The 6,438-nt window shown below is 45.8% G+C and overlaps 1 pseudogene; it reads right to left on the bottom strand.

Moving 5' to 3' along the window:
* Positions 1–3,973: 3,973 nt before the first annotated feature.
* Positions 3,974–4,212, bottom strand: LOC148133371 (large ribosomal subunit protein eL29-like; annotated as a pseudogene).
* Between the last annotated feature and the right edge of the window lie 2,226 nt (positions 4,213–6,438).

Here is a 6,438-nt window from a genome sequence, read left to right as displayed (position 1 = left end):
TAAGCCTCGTCGGGTTCCGTTCGCCCTTAAACCCAAGATTGAAGAGCAACTTGATAAGTTAATAGCCCAAGGGGTGTTGGAGCCTATTGACCATGCCCGTTGGGAAACCCCAATCGTAACCCCCATCAAACCGGATGGGTCGATCAGAATTTGTGGAGACTACCGCGCCACTCTGAACCACACACTCCAACAGAGCGCTTATCCGGTGCCGGTAGTTCAACATCTTCTCCACTCCCTGGGCGGCGGGAAGATCTTCGCAAAGTTAGACTTAAGCGCAAGCGTATCAACAACTACCCGTTGATGTGGAAACCGCAGAGGCACAGACTATCGTTACACACCGAGGTGCCTTTAAATGCAACAGACTCCAGTTCGGAGTGAGTGTAGCCCCCGGGATATTTCAGAGTCTAATGGAGAGACTTCTACAGGGAATAAAAGGGGTTGTACCATACTTCAGGGGTCCCCAACCACCGGTCCGTGGACCGGTACCGGTCCGTGGAACAAGTCCTACTGGGCCACTGGCTTGCTGGGCACCGCCATCTTTTTGATGAAAAAGTGCTTCCGATGAGCTTTTCGGGTAGAAAGCTCACCGGAAGCACTTTTCATCAAAAATGATGGCAGCGCGCGCTTCGTGAGCTTTTCCGGGTAGAAAGCCATTTCTACCGGAAAAGCTCACGAGCATGGCGCCGCCATCTTTTGATGAAAAAGTGCTTCGGTGAGGTCACCGGAAGCACTTTTTCATCAAAAGATGGCGGCGCCCAGCTAATGCCGGTACCGGGCTGCGCCATAAAAAAGTTTGGGGATACCGGGCCGCGGCATAAAAAAGGTTGGGGATCACTGCCATACTTCGATGACGTGTTAATTGCTGCCCCAAATAGAGAAGAGCTTGAAAGGCGTCTCAGATTGGTTTTACATAGATTTAAGGACGCCGGTCTCAAGGTTAAAAAAAATAAATGTCAACTATGCACTGAAAGGGTAGAGTTTCTCGGATACCTCCTCAATAAAAATGGTATCCACCCTACCGAAAACAAACTCAGGGCAATCAAGAACGCCCCAAGACCTAAAAATAAGACTGATCTCCAGGCTTTCCTGGGACTTATTAACTTTTACAACGTCTTCTTGTCCCAGAAGGCAACCGTAGCTGAGCCCCTACATAGACTTCTCAACAAGAAAGCCACCTGGGTCTGGGGACATCGAGAAGAACACTCTTTTCAAAAAGTGAAAGACTTATTAACATCCGATGCTGTTCTAATGCAGTACAACGAGACTTTGCCATTAAATATTACGTGCAACGCATCACCATTTGGGGTTGGAGCCATTTTGAGTCACGTGTTACCAAACGGGCATGAAGCCCCCATTTCGTACTTTTCGCGAACATTATCGAAGGCTGAACGAAACTATAGCCAACTTGACAAAGAGGCTTTTGCTATTGTATCGGCTGTGAAGCGATTCCACGAATATGTGTACGGGCGGCCCTTTACTCTAATTACAGACCACAAGCCTTTACTTGGCATTTTAGCAGGTGATAAACCAACCCCGTATATATTATCACCTAGAATGACTCATTGGTCAGAATTCCTAGCAGCCTACAACTACGTACTGCAGCATCGCCCAGGGAAAGCCATTCCCCATGCTGACGCTTTGAGCCGTTCCCCACTTCCGGAAACCGTCAGCGACCCAGCTCCAACCCTCACCACGCTGCAAATTGAAACCCTCAACTCGCTGCCACTAACGGCAAGAGATATCGCTGCCGGCACAAAACGAGACTCTATCCTCGCAAAAGTTCTCAGTTGGGTCGAACGCGGGTGGCCAGTCGAAGAAACCTCCGCCATTTTTGCACTGTTTAAGAACCGGCAAACGGAACTCTTCTCCCAGAAGGGCTGCATCTTATGGGGAGATAGAGTCGTCGTGCCAGAGAGACTACAGCGACTCGTGTTGCAAACCCTGCACGAAGGACATCCGGGCATCGTCCGCATGAAGGCTCTCGCTCGAAGCTACACGTGGTGGCCAGGCATCAATAAACAAATTGAAGCCTGGGTTACCACATGTAGAAACTGCCAAGAAGTCAGCAACGCCCCACCGAGAGCAATTCCCACCGAATGGGAAACTCCTCGAGGCCCGTGGTCCCGCATCCACATTGATTTCGCGGGATCCACGAAAGGACACACTTTTCTCCTAACCGTGGATGCTTACTCCAACTGGCTCGAAATCCACAAGATGAAAAGCACAACTACTGACTCTGTTATTAAAAAACTAGATAGATTATTTGCAACACACGGTTTCCCGGACGTTCTAGTTTCTGACAACGGACCCCAGTTTACTGCTCTCACCTTTGAACAATACTTGGCGGACCGGGGCATCCGCCATGCCATAACTTCGCCGGCTCACCCTGCGGCAAACGGTAGGGCGGAATGGATGGTTCAATTCCTTAAAAAGACACTCCAAAAAATGGATCCGGGGGACATCGACGCCAGATTGAACAAAATACTCTTACTACAACACATTACCCCACACAGTGTCACCAACAAGACCCCAGCCGAACTTTTAATGGGGCGGAAGCTTCGCTCCCACCTCGACCGACTACACCCGTCTTACTCGCCAGAGAAACCTTGTGGATCCAGCGGAACGTATCGCCAATTCAAGGTAGGCGACTTGGTCTATGCAAAAAACCTTTCTGGCGAACCGTTGTGGGTCCCAGCCACCGTAGTCTACCTCACTGGCCCTAGATCTTACCGCCTTAAGACGACAGACGGCAAGATATGGAAACGCCATATTGATCAACTCCAATCTCGCTTACAACCAAATATCCGCGACCCCTCTGACTTCCAAACTCAAGGGGGAGGGAATACCGAGGGGGACGAAGGCCGTATAGACGACGACGTAATCGAGGACAGATGGCCGCTAAACCGAGTACTCGCGCCACCTGAAGAAGGTCTGGGATCGGGGGCATCCTCCCCACGGAGGAACACCGTAGTGGAGGCGTGCCCGCCCAATCCAGGAATGGACTTAAGGGACCCTGATAGTGCCGAAAACAGCACTGCGGAATCAACCCCGGGGGAAGACGAGCCTTGCGTTCCACCGGAACCGAACTTTAAACAAAAACCGGTGGAACAGCGAAAATCAAATAGGCAGGTAAAATGACCTGCATACCTGCGTGATTACGTCACCACGGCCGTCAAATGAAACCCAAGGGGGAGGGGTGTTGTGAACTAAAGAAATATAATTAATAAAGATTCATTTGCCTAGCAGGATCGTAATCCTGCACGTCCTATTGGCCCATATAATGGCAAGTTACGATTGGTTCATTCCGAGCAATCTGACTGGCTGTTGGCAGGCCGTGCCAAGATTCAAACGCTATAACAATATCCATTGGTTATCCGGATAGCAGCTTACGCTATAAAAGAGTGACTGCTAGCCGGGGTTCTGTTGTCTCTGTTATGCTTGTGAATAAAGAGCTGAAGTTCACGGTTTACAGTCTGGTCTCCGTTCATTAAAACCAGGGGTCCCCAACCGCCGGTCCGCGGACCGTACCGATCCGCGGAACAAGTCTTACCGGGCGCTGGTTGCTGGGCGCCGCCATCTTTTTGATAAAAAGTGCTTCTGGTGAGCTTTTCCAGGTAGAAAGCTCACCGGAAGCACTTTTCATCAAAAAGATGGCGGCGTCAGCTCGGTGAGCTTTTCCGGTAGAAAGCCATTTCTACCCAAAAAGCTCACCGGAAGTGCTGGCGCCGCCATCTTTTTTGACGAAAAAGTGCTTCCGGTGAGGTCACCGGAAGCACTTTTTCGCAAAAAAGATGGCGGCGCCAGTTGATGCCGTGCACGGGCGCGGCACTCCAGCTGATGCCGGTACCGGGCCGCGGCATAAAAAAGGTTGGGGATCACTTTAAACCCATGCCTCAAACTTAACACTTTTTTGTGAAAGATGGTACATGGAAAAATTGTCACCCAATTACTAATCAAGGTAGTTCCCTTCGCTATAGAAAATCAGGCTGGTTATTTAGCATTTTTAGCATTATTAGTTCACTTTTTTTCCCCCAGTCTTTTCTTGTGTTTCTTCGCAAAGCGCATATTCCTCAGGAATTTGGAATCCACTCCCTTCAGAGATTCGTATTTATGTGACTTGGGTTTCTTAATGCTATTTCTGTGCCATTTGTGAGACTGATTGCGTGTAGTATGATTCTTGGACCTGGTTATGGCTAAACGCATCTGCCAAAGTTCAAGTCACAACAAATGTTCTAGCTTTGAATGAATAAGGAGACTTGGGATCATTCAGAAAGATTCAAGAGCAATTTGGAGGTTTGATGGACTTACCCACACTTTTTTTCTTCATAGAACCACAAGAGTCAGACTCTTCCCATAAGTTGGATGAATGGTTTGAAAGGCCAAGGCTAACAGGAATGCCCTAACCCTGTTATGGTGAACCTATGGCACGCATGCCACAGGTGGCATGCAGAGCCATTTGTGCTGGCATGCAAGCTGTAGACAAACTTACCTCACTGCGCATGTGCACGACTCACAGCTGATTTTCAGCAGGTTTGAGACCTTTTTCGGCCTCCCAGAGGCTTGAGAAAGGCTTCTGCAGGCTTTGCAGGCTTTGCAGGCCGAAAACTAGGCCCGTTTTGTCACTTCCTGTTTTTCTGAAAATACCAGAAGTGATGAGATGGGCCTAGTTTTCGGCCTGCAAAGCCTGCAGAAGCCTGCAGAAGCCTTCCTCAAGCCTCTGGGAGGCCGAAAAAGGTCTCAAACCTGCCAAAAATCAGCTGTGAGGCACAATGCAGGTAAAGGGGTGGCAGGGTTGGGTGGGGATTGCACGTGCATGTGTAGGGGGCATGGGGGAGCACACATTGCCTTCTGGATGCTGGCATGTGAACGTGAGTGTGCAAGCATGTGCAAATTTTTGGCAAAGGAGCCAAAAAGGTTAGCCACCACTGCCCTAACCTGTCTTTCATCATCCTCACAAACCTGCCTATCAGAATACTTGGGGAAAGGAGTTCATTTTCTCCACTCATTTCTAACATTTTAAGCATACACGTGGAACGACTTTGTTCTACTTTTTAAACTTACTTCTTTGTTTTACCTTGTCTTGTGCTTTGTAAGTGATTTTCATTCACTGTGTGAGTGACTCAGATGATGAACATGTACTGTATATGCGTATGTGCATTCATATACAATCATACCTTAGTTTTTTAAAAGTCACTCAAACAGCAGCTTCTTTGTTATCCCCCCTCAAAAAAGCCTACTTTTGTCAACAATTCTGCCATCTCAGAAAAGCAAGTCGTCAGAGGATGATGGATTTGTTAAACTTTAACAACAGCTTATTTTTAAACAGCTTCTATTAAAAAAAAAAAAAGTTGAACTATAAGACTTTTTGCAGTGGCTCAGCACAATGTTTCAGTAGGCAAAAAGAAGTGGAGGGGAAAGATTTTAAAAAGTTATTGTAGTAAAATAACTGTTCAGCTGAAACTAGAAAGAAGTGGTATTCTTTAAAAAGTCTACCACAGCTGCTATTTTGATTGGATTCAGCCAAAAAATTTGAAGCAATATAGGTATTTTATTTTATATATTTTTGATGGAGGGTGGGCATATGTGTGACATTAAATTTCAGGTCTAAAATTAGTTTAATTTTATTTTCTTTTAATCTCAGATTAAGATAGAAGCTTATCACCTTCATATGCTTACTTTTAATTGGATCTTGGTTGATTGACACCTTCCTGTTTTACTAGCAAATAATAAAATGTAAAAAAACTAGCAAATCCTGTATATATATTGAAATTTCACCTTTTACCATAAAATGTAGTCATTTATAGAAAGTCAATTTGGTTTAAAGAAAAGACTAAATTAACATAACAATTTAAAGCCAGATAGTTTCTATTGTTAAAAATGTAAGTATAACTTGCGGCAGAAAACTTTGCTGAAGAAATCAGTCAAAAAGACTTAATGGGTAATGCAATCAATCAGACCCCAAAACTTCACTTATACAGCCAGATGACCTTGGCAAGCTGGAGTTGTGTGATAACACCTGAATTGTAGAATGAGCTCAAAGAAAATGCATGAAGTTATGAAGAAAAAGTTTTGTCAAGCACCTAAGAAATAATATTTCAAAAGGACAAATGTTGAGAATTGGAAGGATTTGTTTAAGCCAAACATATTTATTTTGTAAATGGCTTATAACAATAAACCTATTTGTGATCTACCACATAATACTAATTATGTTGCTTTCAACTCCTTAAATTAGGCCAAAGTCCAAAGGGCTAGTCTGTCTGTCTGTCTGTCTGACTGTCTGACTGTCTCTGTCTCTGTCTCTCCCTCTATAATAGTCCTCCAAGCAAGAAGGAGAAACAATGCTTTTATTTAAATTCTCTCTCTCTCTCCCCTCCTCTCTCCCTCTTTCTCCAGTAGTCCTCCATGCAAGAGGGAGAAACAATGCTTTTATTTAAATGG

Source organism: Notechis scutatus, chromosome 1, assembly GCF_049901735.1.
Source record: "Notechis scutatus isolate UNSWTSFEM ecotype Mainland chromosome 1, rNotScu1.2, whole genome shotgun sequence".
Taxonomy (NCBI): Eukaryota; Metazoa; Chordata; class Lepidosauria; order Squamata; family Elapidae; genus Notechis; species Notechis scutatus.
This window is presented reverse-complemented; position numbering and strand designations above follow the sequence as displayed.